Here is a 12,859-nt window from a genome sequence, read left to right as displayed (position 1 = left end):
ATAACTTAAAGCATTGTATTTGGGACAAATAATTCACTAAACCCTAAACCTCACTAAATCTTGAAATAAATAATGTGGGAATTTAGCAAGTTGAGGTGACAACTGCTTGGAGTAACCCTGGATTGTAAACTGATACAACAGTAGCTAAGATGGGGAGAAGTTTTTCCATAATAAAGTAATACTCTGCCTTTTTAACAACACTATCAACAAGGCAGGTGCTACAGGCTCTAGTTTTGTCGCACTTGGACTACTGGTGTGGTCAGGTGCCACAAAGAGGGACCTCAGAAAATTACAATTGGCTCAGAACAGGTCAGCTGGCTGGCCCTTAAATGTACACGGAAAGCTAACATTAATAATATGCAGTGGTAGAAAAAGTACAGAATTGTCAAACTTGAGTAAAAGTAAAGACACATTAATAGAATTAATAGTAAATTACTCAAGTAAAAGTGAATGTCACCTAGTAAAATACTACTTGAGTAAAAGTCCTAAAGTATTAGTTTTTAATATACTTAAGTATCAAAAGTAAATGTAATTGCAAAAAATATACTTAAGTATCAAAAGTAAAAATATAATTAATGTCAAATTACTTCTATTAGGCAATCCTTTTTACAGATAGTAAAGGGCATAGTTCAACATTCAGACATAATTTACAAATAAAGCATTTTATGTTTTGTGAGTTTGCCAGATCTGAGGCAGTAAGGACAACCAGGGATGTTCTCCTAATAAGTTTGTGAATTGGACCATTTTCCTGTCTCGTTACGCATTCAAAATGCAAGTAATACTTTTGGGTGTCAGGGAAAATGTATGGAGTAAAAAGTACATAATTTTCTTTAGGAATGTAGTGGTGTAAAAGTAAAAGTATAAAAAAAATATAAATAGTAAATTAAGTACAGATATCCCAAAAAATGACTTACAGTATTCAGACCCCTTGACCTTTTCCACATTTTTTTTTACATTATAGCCTGATTCTAAAATGGATTAAATTATTTCTCCCCCTCATCACACACAATACCCCATAATGACAAAGCAAAATCAGGTATCAAGAAACTGAAATATTACATTTACCTAAGTATTCAGACCCTTTACTCAATACTTTGTTGAAGCACCTTTGGCAGCGTTTACAGCCTCGAGTCTTCTTGGGTATGACACTACAAGCTTGGCACACCTGTATTTGGGGAGTTTCTCCCATTCTTCTCTGCAGATCCTTTCAAGCTCTCTCAGGTTGGATGGGGAGCATCGCTGTGCAGCTATTTTCAGGTCTCTCCAGAGATGTTCGATCCGTTTCAAGTCCAGACTCTGTCTGGGCCACTCAAGGACATTCAGAGACTTGTCATGAAGCTACTCTTGCATTGTCTTGGCTGTGTGCTTAGGGTCGTTGTCCTGTTAGAAGGTGAACCTTCGCCCCAGTCTGAGGTCCTGAGCGCTTTGGAGCAGGTTGTCTCCAATGATTTCTCTGTCCTTTGCGCCGTTCATCATGTTTTCACTTTGTCATTATGGGGTACTATGTGTAGTAGATTGATGAGGGAAAAAAATGTAATATATTTTAGAATAAGGCTGTAACATAACAAAATGTGGTAAATTGAAGGGGTCTAAATATTTTCAGAATGCACTGTAAGTAGTACTTTAGAGTATTTTTATGTACTTTTCACCACTAATAATATGCATGTAACTCTCTCATGCCTCAAAGTGGAGAAGATATTGACTACTTGTGTTGTGTTGACATGCTGAATGCACCAAGGTGTCTGTTTAAACTTCTGTACTAGCACACAGCTCGGACACCCATGCATGCCACACAAGACATGCCAACAAAGGTCTCTTTACAATTTCCAAGTCAAGAATAGACTATGGGAGTCTCACAGTACAAAATAAAGCCATAACTACATGGAACTCTATTCCACATCAGGTAACTGATGCAAGCAGCAGAATCAGATTTTAAAAAGATAAAAAATACATCTTATGGAACAGCGGGGACACACGTACACATGAATGTTGTATTGTAAATATGTGATAGTGGAGTAGTGGCCCGAGGGAACACACTAAATGTATTGGGTAAAGTGTTATGAAATGTAATGTCATGTAATATTTTAAATTGTATATAACTGCCTTAATGTTGCTGGAACCCAGGAAGAGTAGCTGCTGCCTTGGCAGCTAATGTGGATCCTTAATAAATACAAATACAAAATGACTGTTTGATAGGGGCCTGACTGCCTTCGAACCAACACAAACAAAATTCTACAGAAAACATGGAAACATGTTCTTCATCCATGTTAAAATTACACGTTGTCTACTGTATGTTAACTGCTTATTGACCAATTATGGCATAATGAGATCCTGGATGGAAGGGCAGCAGTGATCTATGAGGGCAAAAATTGGCGTGTGCTATACTGATGACCTAATTTTAATATTCGGTGGGCACTCGTTGGGGGAAATGGCACTTTCATGTGTCAGTGCTTTGTGATAGCCCCTGGGTTACTGTACCTCTGCCTAATCTCACCCCCAAGCATAACCAACCCCACACACTGCTTTGGGAGAGCACAACTGGACCCTCCAAATTACTACCATTCATTGTGGTCACAGCAAGGTGTGAACCTAATTTAAAATCACTGACAGAATACATGTCGAGAGGGAGGATTTGGCTTCTTTTAAAAGTCACCTTCATCTTCTTTGTACAACAATCTCGGCTGACTTGATGCATGCATTGAAGAAAGGAAAACAGAGACGGATTGCAAAAGGCCCCTGTCTGCAGAGATAACCTTGAGGATGTATGGCATTTAGCATTCCACTCAACTGCTGTCTATGACGTCCTAAAGCACAGATTTGATCCCTACCTATACATACTGAAACATTAATATCTTTTCATATTAAACGAAAGTGTTGCCTATATTTTTCTTTCGGGGGAAGTGGGAATATAAAGACTCTGTCAATGCATGTTAGAGCATAAGGGGGATGAAACCCAATGGGGCTATTTGCATTTCTGTCTGGAAGAGAGAAGAGCGAGGGGGTTGGGCAGTGAAAGGTTGTGAAAATATTTACTTATTTATCATTCATCTTTTATTTTTCCTCCATTAGTGAACATAGGCATCAAGTTTGGCACATTGCAACTCTCCACACTCTGCCAAAGAGAAGTGACATGGAGAAAAATAGCTGTTGTTTTAACCTTGAGTCTGATCTTAACAAACATGAATATATTACATACAGTATTCCTCACCCCACCACCATGTTCCACACTTTATTTATGCTGTGGTGTGATGTGGTAGCTGCTTAGCCTCACTGCCAACACAGAAGACAGCTCATGTCACAAGCACTATTCAGAATCACAGAAAAGACAGACTATGGATGTTCTGCAAGATATTGTTATATATTACTGTACTCCTGGTGAGAGATATTCCTCATAGCTGAAGAGTATATTTAAGCAATAAGGCCCGAGGGGGTGTATATGGCTAATATACCATAGCTAAGGGCTGTTCTTATGCGCGACGCAACAAGGAGTGCCTGGATACAGCCCTTAGCAGTGGTATATTGGCCATATACCACAAACCCTCTAGGTGCCTTATTGTTATTATAAATAAACTGGTTACCAACATAATTAGAGCAGTTAAAATAAACGTTTTGTCATACCAGTTGTATATGGTCTGACATACCACGGCTGTCAACCAATCAGCATTCAGTGCTCGAACTACGCAGTTTATAATTGCACACAATAGAGGGCTTGCCGGTGCGGCACAAACCACCTAGCAACAGGAGCCATGTTGGAAGACCAATCAGTCTGTTGGAAGTCCTCCAATAGTCCAAAAGGCTGGATGTGTTCTGCTATCACTGGAAACTTCGGGAAGATTGTCCATTATTTTGTTTTTCTAAGGACCCAGAAAACGGAGGCATTGGGAGAACCTATTCAAGTAAATACATTTATTCTGAAAATGATAGCTACAGGTATTTTGTGTGCAAGCTAACTCAAATGATCTGCTAATGTAATGTGTTTGCTAGCTAGCAAACTTTACATACTATATAGCTACAGTAGCCAAGTTAATTAAATCTCACCAATTTGCTAACTTAATATTAGCTAGTTAGCTACCTATCTTGATGTATTTATTTTTGTAACTCAAAACGTATTTGTAGCTAGGTAGTTAGCTAACTAACAGAGAGGGTGAAAGCTAGCAGTTCCAGATGTCAGAAAGGATAGTAGGCTACTCTGGATAAGGCATGTAGCTTTGTGGGAGGACATTATGAAAAGATTCTCCAGTTAAAATCCCTAGCGAGAAACTATGAGGACAGAGAGATATAGAAACATAATATTCAGTGCTGTCTAATTAGAGTATAATGCAGCCTGTTTCTTTAATGTTTTCTGTCAGATATAGAGAGCCGTGAAACCCTGTCTGCAGCTGAAGAGGTCCCAATGAATGTCCCAAGAGAATAAAGGTAAATCCTAGTATACCATGGATTATATTCTTAGCAAATTTTGTAAACAAAGTCAACAATGTATAAACCAATTACAACTGGAGCAGGCCAACCCAGCTGGGTGTGCAGGCTTTGTTCAAGCCCATAACTAACACACCTGATTGAATGTATCAAACCTAATTAGTTGATAATCAAGTGTCCTATTGCTAGGCTGGAACAGAAGTCTGCTCAGCCAGTAGTTTAGGGATCAGTGGAGTGAGGTTGGCCACCTCTGGTAATTACTTTTTTTTTTTTTTTTGGTTCACCTGAAATTATGCTTTAGTAATAATAGCATACTTGTTAATAAGATGTGTAACCTGTTAAATATTATTTAGCTTACTTGTACACTTTGACATGATATGAAAGTGTTGATTCTTCGAAGTGAAGTGTTTAAACTTGTTTTATTTTGTTAACTTAAGGAGCCTCCCGAGTGACGTAGCGGTCTAAGGCACTGCATCGCAGTGCTAGAGGCATCACTACAGACCCAGATTTGGTCCCAGGCTGTGTCGCAGCAGGACAAGACCAGGAGACCCATGAGGTGGCGCACATGCACAATTGGCCCAGTGTCATCCAGGTTAGGGGAGGGTGTCCCATCACGCGCTAGCAACTCCCTGTGCCAGGCCAGTATGGTGTTTCCTCCGACACATTGGTGCTTCTGGGTTAAGCAAACAGTGTGTCAAGAACATGTGCAGCATGGCAGGGTTGCGTTTCGGAGGATGCTTTCAACCTTCACCTGTCACGACTCCGTACGGGAGTTGCAGCGATGGGACAAGACTAACTACCAATTTGGATATCACAAAAAAGGTGTAAAAAGTAAACTTAAAATTTTTTTTTTTTTACAAAGAAATAAGTTATAATTAACGTAACTATATTATTCAAGATGAACTAGTGTCAATGTCGATTAACCACAGCTCACAATCCTGCAATAAAGAGGGTAAGGGAATTTGTCTCTTAAATGAGCACTACCTATGTTTTTGTTCAGTTGTAAGCTGTCCAATTAGTTTTGTTTGATTGTCTCTTTTTTTTCAAGATACAGCATCAGCCATGTGAACCCATTTTGCAGCTGATAATGGCATGCAAAGCCAATGCAGTTATAGACCTACAGCAGTGGTTCCCAACTCCCATCCTTGAGTACCCCCAATAGCACACATTTTTGTTGCAGTTCTAGACAAACATACCTGATTCATCTGATTGAGAGCCTGATGATTAGTTGATAAGTTGATTCAGGTGTGCTTGTCCGGGGCTACAATGAAACAGTGTACCTTTGGCAGTGATTACAGCCTCGAGTCGTCTTGCGTATGATGCTACAAGCTGGGCACACCTGTATTTGGGGAGTTTCTCCCATTCTTCTCTGCAGATCCTCTTAAGCTCTGTCAGGTTGGATGGGGAGCATCATTGCACAGCTATTTTCAGGTCTCTCCGGAAATGTTAGACCGGGTTCAAGTTTGGGCTCTGTCTGGGCCACTCAAGGGTCGTTGTCATGTTGGAAGGTGAACCTTCTCCCCAGTCTGAGGGCATGAGTGCTCCGCTCTGGAGCAGGTTATCATCAAGGATCTCGCTGTCTTTTGCTCGGTTCATCGTTCCCTCGATCCTGACTAGCCTCCCAGCCCCTGCCGTTGAATGATGCTGCCACCACCATGCTTCACTTTAGGGATGGTGCCAGGTTTCCTCCAGACATGACACTTGACATTCAGGTCAAAGAGTTCAATCTTGGTTTCATCAGACCACAGAATCATGTTTCTCATGGTCTGAGTCTTTAGGTGCCTTTTGGCAAACTTCAAGAGGGTTGTCATGTGCCTTTTACTGAGGAGTGGCTTCTGTCTGGCCACTCTACCATAAAGGCCTGATTGGTGGAGTGCTGCAAAGATGGTTGTCCTTCTGGAATGTTCTCTCATCTCCAGATGAGCTCTGTCAGAGTGAACATTGGGTTCTTGGTCACCTACCTGACCAAGGACCTTCTCCCCTGATTGCCCCGTTTGGCCGGGCGGTCAGCTCTAGGAAGGGTCTTGGTGGTTCCAAACATCTGCCATTTATGAATGATGAAGGCCACTGCTTTTGGGGACCTTCATTGATGCAGAAAGGTTTTGGTACCCTTTGTGCCTCGACACAATTCTGTCTCCGAGCTCTACAGACAATTCCTTCGACTTAATGTCTTGGTTTGTGCTCTGACATGCACTGTCAACTTGGGACCTTATATAGACAGGTGTGTGCAATTCCAAATCATGTCCAAACATTTGAATTTATCACAGATGGACTCCAATCAAGTTGTAGAAACATCTCAAGGATGATCAATGGAAACAGGATGCACCTGAGCTCAATTTCGAGTCTCATAGTAAAGGGTCTGAATACTTGTGTAAATAAGGTATTTCAGTTTTTTTAATATACATTTGCTAAAACAATATTGTTAATAATGGACCTCATTGTATAATTTGTCTCCTCTTTTCATGGCCATGGCTATAAGGGATCCAACTTTTGTCAAATTAAAATCATTTGACTTTCGTAGCAGATTAGGAGAATTTACGCTGCCGGCTAGGAGAATTAACGTAGCAGGTTCGGAGAATTACGTAAGGAAGGGGGTTAGGCTTAACTAAAATGCAAAACCAATAACTTCACATTAATTTAACAAAAGCTGTTTTTTTTATTTTCTTCATAGGCCTAGATTACGTTGTTACATCAAATCAAAGTGTATTTGTCACATGCGCTGACTACAACAGGTACAACCTTACTGTGAAATGCTTACAAGCCCTTAACCAACAATACAGTTCAAGAAATAGAGTTAAGAAAATATTGACTAAATAAACTAAAGTAAAAGATTGACTAAAAAGCAACACAATAAAATAACAATAACGAGGCTATGTACAGGGGAGGGGGTACCAGTACCAAGTAAATGTGCGGGGGTACAGGTTAGTTGAGGTAATTTGTACATCAAATATAATTGTATTGGTCACATACACATGTTTAGCAGATGTTATTGCGGATGTAGTGAAATGTTTGTACATGTACAGGAGGTAGGGATAATGTGACTATGCATAGATAATAAACTGCAAATTCAAGACACGGTCATCTGTTGTCAGAAGAGAGGACCTAGGGTAGGATTTTATTAAAATATATTGTGCTAATAATGTCTCCAGTCAAAGTATAGTAGAAGTGTATGACATGTTTATCAAAGGCCACATTTTTCCTGTGCAAAGGAAATAATAGTCTCTGATATAGCCTGCATTATGACTATCCAATGTACTCATATTAGGAATAGTAGGTTTACATAAGGCTGCAAATGCGATGATAAATGCATGTAATCCTTTGTAATAAAGGTGCATTTTTATGGTGAAAAAATAGCTTCCCCAAACCTTGAAACTCACATGACACATGCTAATAGCTACACTACTAGCTGGCTAATTCTGGCTAACTTAGTGTTGTTGTCAACACCTGGTTAGAATAACAGCTTAACTCAAAATCGAACAGACTTGACCTATCAGTGATAAAATGATAGTAGCAGACCACATACTGACAGCTGTCTGAATTTAGGGCTTGACGGGCAAAAAGGTTTCTTTACTTATCCGACAGTTCTTGAGTCTTATCTCCTTGGTGTCAACAATGGTGTTTCATGATTGCAGGGAATCTTTAAAAAAAAATATCCCCGTTGTCTTTTCTGCCTTGCTAGAGCAGCCAAATACTGCACAGAAAATGACCGTGGTGATGAATCAACTAGTTTTAGGCACTGCTATCATGCCGTTGTTGGTTGCTACTCAGCTGTTGTCAGAAGAATTCAGGCGGTGGTCTTCCAACATGGCCGCCAGAAGGCGTCGTACGTCAACTGCAAGACCTCTGGGTTTTTACAACATTTGTTGACACTCTACAACTACCAGCATTAAGTACCAGCCTCTAGTGACACATAACATCCAAGAAGTGATAACAAGCACTGTAGTTTGTGAAAATATGTGGATTGTCTTGCATTACACAGGTGTTGCTGTGGTAGCTGTTGAGAGAGCAAGAGAGAGCGAGAGGGAGGGAAGAAGTGTGGACTGTGCAGTATGCCATGGCGACAGTGCAGTAGCTCATGGTGTACAGACAGGCCCTCTGCGTGTGGTGTTCTGCAGCATCAGCATTCGGACAGGGGCCAGACGCTCGATTTATGGTGCCAGGGAGCGGAAATGACCTGCTTCTGTCATTGGGTGTATGCCCCATCACGAGAGGCCCTAAACTATATTGGCACAGCTCTGACAGACATGTTTGTCATCTAGTCATCTTTGAAGATACCAAGCAAGCAGTATTATTGATTTGACAAGCTCCAGCTATCTCTCTAGGTGCACACTGTTCCTGTCTCTCTAGCCCACACCACCTTGCCTGAGAGGCATCCCTGTGGATCCCACGTTGGTATGATTAATACCATAATTTCTATGATTTACACTATATTCAACGGAAATACAGTAGCATATCCTATTAAGTTTAAAAGGAATCAGAATTCCTGTACATGCATAAGCAAACTCTTCCTCGTTGATTAGTTCTCATTAATTATTTCAACAGTCATTTATGCGTTTTGTATGCCACCTTACCTGCTATATAATTACCTATACTATCTGTATGACGTTTTGATTTATTTTGAGTGTGCTACATGATCCAATGGACTGCAGACTCGTACGAGGAAGTGATTCCATGCTCCTCTGATGCATGAACCTTCTGGTAGTGTTGCATGAACAGTGACACCTTCTGGCACTCCCTAAACACAATCCAAACAAGTTAAATGTGTACAAAAGTTCACCCTAATCATAGAGCATAGTAAAACCAATTGATTTCTTATGTGTAATGAATTAATTGTGAAATTAATGAATGGAAGATTAATACAATACTTATATGTAGTGAGTTAGTTCAGCCTTTTGAGACGTGAAATATTAGTTAATCTTATTTATTTGTTTTACCTTTATTTAACTAGGCAAGTCAGTTAAGAACAAATTTTTATTTTCAATGATGGCCTAGGACAGATGTTTACCTTGTCAGCTCGGGGATTCAATCTTGCAACCTTTCGGTTACTAGTCCAACGCTCTAACCACTAGACTACCTGCCGCCCCTTATGTCTTACATTTTGTGATGAATAACAATGGGATTATACACATGTCAATCACATCTAAGAGCTACACCACTGACTGAAACACATCAAACACTTTGTCACCAGGTATTTCTCATCCAAATACATCAAGAGCAGAATAACGTTTTACCATTTAGTAGCCTAAACCCATACCCTGGAGACAATACACCACAGCTTTCATTATCCAATCACAAACTCATATGTTTCCCTTTGTCAGATGATGTAAATGGGATTCCTTTTAATTATGGCCATTGACTAGAAACTCCAAATTAATTTGATTACGTTTTGCATATAAAAATCCATCTTAATTATTACCCAATTAACACATATTAAGGCACATTAAAAGCCAGGCATTAAAATCAATTTGTGATTATGTCTTTTTTGACTGAAAATATGCTTTAATGAGTGAATGTGGGGACATAGGGCATTGTTTCGGGAATGAAAATGTGTGAATTCCGTTGTAAAACAGAATTAGCAACATGGATAAATGAAGCACATGAGAATTGACTATAGCCTCAGCTTAAATGTCCTTCTTCTTCTAGCTATAATCCTTCTACAATTTAAAGAATACGGTATCTAACTGTACGTACACTCAAAAGAATCAAATAAATCTGCCTCCAAACACAACAGGATGACACAACTTCAGCGGCCACACGATTAATATAAAACTGATCATATTTTGTAGATGAAAAAATGCACATACTTCCCTCTTCCTATTACCACTAAATCCATGATCTGTTTTGATCTATTCAATCCGCCAAATCTTTAAGTATTTTCCCCATTCCCCAAGCCCATCCACAGAGCACTGTTTCACATCCACTCAAATGAATATTTTATAGAGATGCAAAGATTTTCTCCTTCTCAATGTGCAATCAAATGCAATGCAATGCAATGCAGTGCTGCAGAGATGTTAAAGGAGAGATATAGAGACACATCTAAAGGAAGAAATCCATTTTTCTCTGCCCTTGCATTCATTACGGAATCAATGCTCCTCTCGGGAGACTGGTTCAAAAACCCTGTTTTATTTTGATCTTCAGAGAAACAAATGCTCTTGGAAGTCGCCACAGTACATGCATTAAAAGATTGGCGAGGCTAGAAATGAATACAGTAACCCGGCTGACATCACATTATGATGTGGAATGTTGACTGGGTCTTTATGGACATGTTTTTTGAAGGAAAAAGACAAGGTCAAACCAGTGGGTAAAACAAAGTGCTCTTCTACTATATTATCTATGTGTATTCATACAACCTGGATAACTAATGGTATTAATTTTACTGCGGATGTAGAAAGTGCTTTGTTACATTGAGTTACAATTTATTGTTGTTATCCATCTAGAGAAAGACCCCAAACAAACTCATGTGATTGGTTAAACATATTCACAAAATGAGCAGAGTAGATACAAACCAGGTACAACTCAGTTTTAAAAAATGACAGGATTATAGTTAAAATAAATAATACCAGTTTACAGGAAGCTAATGCAGCAACATATACAATTTTCATTCAATTTGGGACATTTATGTGTATCACTGATCTGTTCAATTGAATTCAAAGAATAATGCAAACAATTTTCCCCGCATGACCATTATTTACATAAACAGGCTTCTACTGATTCCAATACTGAGAAAGGTAAACATTCTTTCAGAGTCAATGTGGCAATATTGGATTTATAGTATCTTTGGGGGTATAGAATTAAGGTTAAAAGGATGTTACACAATAATGTTGGCCGCAGTTTCATGGTGGATCTCATATATTCAGACATATTTTAATTACATCCCTTACAGTTTCTCTGGAAGTCTGCCCTCTACAGCATGTGATACATTTTGGGCCTCCTGTTATATTTATTGTCATGTTTAAAACACTGTAATGCTTAAGCATTTTAATTAGTACTCTGCACTTTATCATGATCATTGCTCAAGCTTGCCTAATGAAGTTTGTATGGCCCAAATCTCCATCAAAGGAAACTATTAACTTGTATGGTAATGAATAAGAGGCTTACATCTTTCCCATTCAGACCAGGCGATAACAGCTCAACTTTGGGTTGGCCAAGCAAAATAAACACTTATCGATATTATGTTCAGGGTTTGAGGCATTGGCTATCTTTTAGTGGAGACTACAGTTGCTCCACATTCATGTAACACATGGTTTTGTTTTATAATAAATCATCATGAGATTTCACTGTCAGGTTATGTTCTAACTTTCCTCAGCTCAATAGTAACTGCAAGCATGGTTCCTATGGTTATAGAGGGAAACTAAAAGAGACAAATCAAATATGATCCATCCGCGTATTCCTTTATAATCCTTCTCTAATGGCTGTCTTTAAGGGCCATGAGGGTGTGATTGGTTATGTAGCCTAGTCAGTTTTTTTTGCATGCATAGCTGCCTGAGAGGCAAGTAAATGTGATGGTTTCAGATTTGATTAGGCAGCCCACGGGCCTCAGCAGTCCAGCCCTGCGACGGGCAGGCAGGGGCCTTGTACAAGCGTCTCATTGCTCACCATGCCTCAGTGGTGATGTACACACCAAGTGTGACCACTGCTTGATTTAAACAGTCCACCCTGGATCTGAGGGTGCGCTCAATGCAAGTTTGTAACCCATCCATCTAGCGAACACTGGACATTGGTCTCACCCAATTACTTTTGGGATACCATTCTAGTGCATTTATGTTTGGAGTAAGTGACACACTATTGTGAGATTATATCATTGAAATATGTGTACATGAGTTTTTCTGTTATGAAAGAATGACTCTACTTTCTACCTTCTGTCACAAGTTCTGTATTTCATGTTTTACTGTATAGAATCATTCAAAATCAGGGGTGGAATTGAAGGAATTTGACACTGGCCAGGCGGGCTTGTAGACCACCATTTTTATATGCCCAGTCCAGAATCTATGTCAAGCGATATTTGAAAAGACACATAAAAAAAAAAAATACAAAATCAAGTTTGTCAATTTAAATGTAAGAGTGATAATTATAAAGTGATCACAAGTCTTCATGAAAAAGACAATATTATGGTGACACTCTCTTTGACCCACCTGTATGTAAATATATCATGAATCGTGCCTTTAAGACTTGTTATAAGCATTCATAACGGCTTATAGTTCCTTTATAAAATTCCATTGTATGTATAGTATGCAGTGTTTGTTATTCATTACACCTGACTCATAGAGAGCGTAATTCATAAGATCATGAAATACGTCATTTTGCATCTCTCTGGGTTTTGATAGATCGATAGATACCACAACATACATCTCTTATTCCCTGAGTGAATTTATTTACATGTCCAAGTATTCAGGAATTCATTTGGCAGAAGCACATTTCTTCACTTTGGTGCCTAGTAACCTTA

At 39.2% G+C, this 12,859-nt stretch overlaps 1 long non-coding RNA gene across 4 annotated transcripts in view; it reads left to right on the top strand.

Annotated features, from left to right (window-relative positions):
• Window positions 1–3,717: 3,717 nt before the first annotated feature.
• LOC118358282 (uncharacterized) overlaps window positions 3,718–12,859 on the top strand; it is a 48,945-nt gene continuing 39,803 nt past the window's right edge. For 2 of the 4 annotated variants that reach the window (XR_004820453.2, XR_004820452.2), the window contains exons 1-3: window positions 3,718–3,896; window positions 4,350–4,416; window positions 4,854–5,238. This is a non-coding gene — a long non-coding RNA (uncharacterized LOC118358282). Of the gene's footprint in view, window positions 3,897–4,349; window positions 4,417–4,853; window positions 12,642–12,859 lie in introns of those variants that run through there. The other 2 variants (XR_008078886.1, XR_004820451.2) reach the window with 2 other exon arrangements.

Source organism: Oncorhynchus keta, chromosome 25, assembly GCF_023373465.1.
Source record: "Oncorhynchus keta strain PuntledgeMale-10-30-2019 chromosome 25, Oket_V2, whole genome shotgun sequence".
NCBI lineage: Eukaryota > Metazoa > Chordata > Actinopteri > Salmoniformes > Salmonidae > Oncorhynchus > Oncorhynchus keta.
This window is presented reverse-complemented; position numbering and strand designations above follow the sequence as displayed.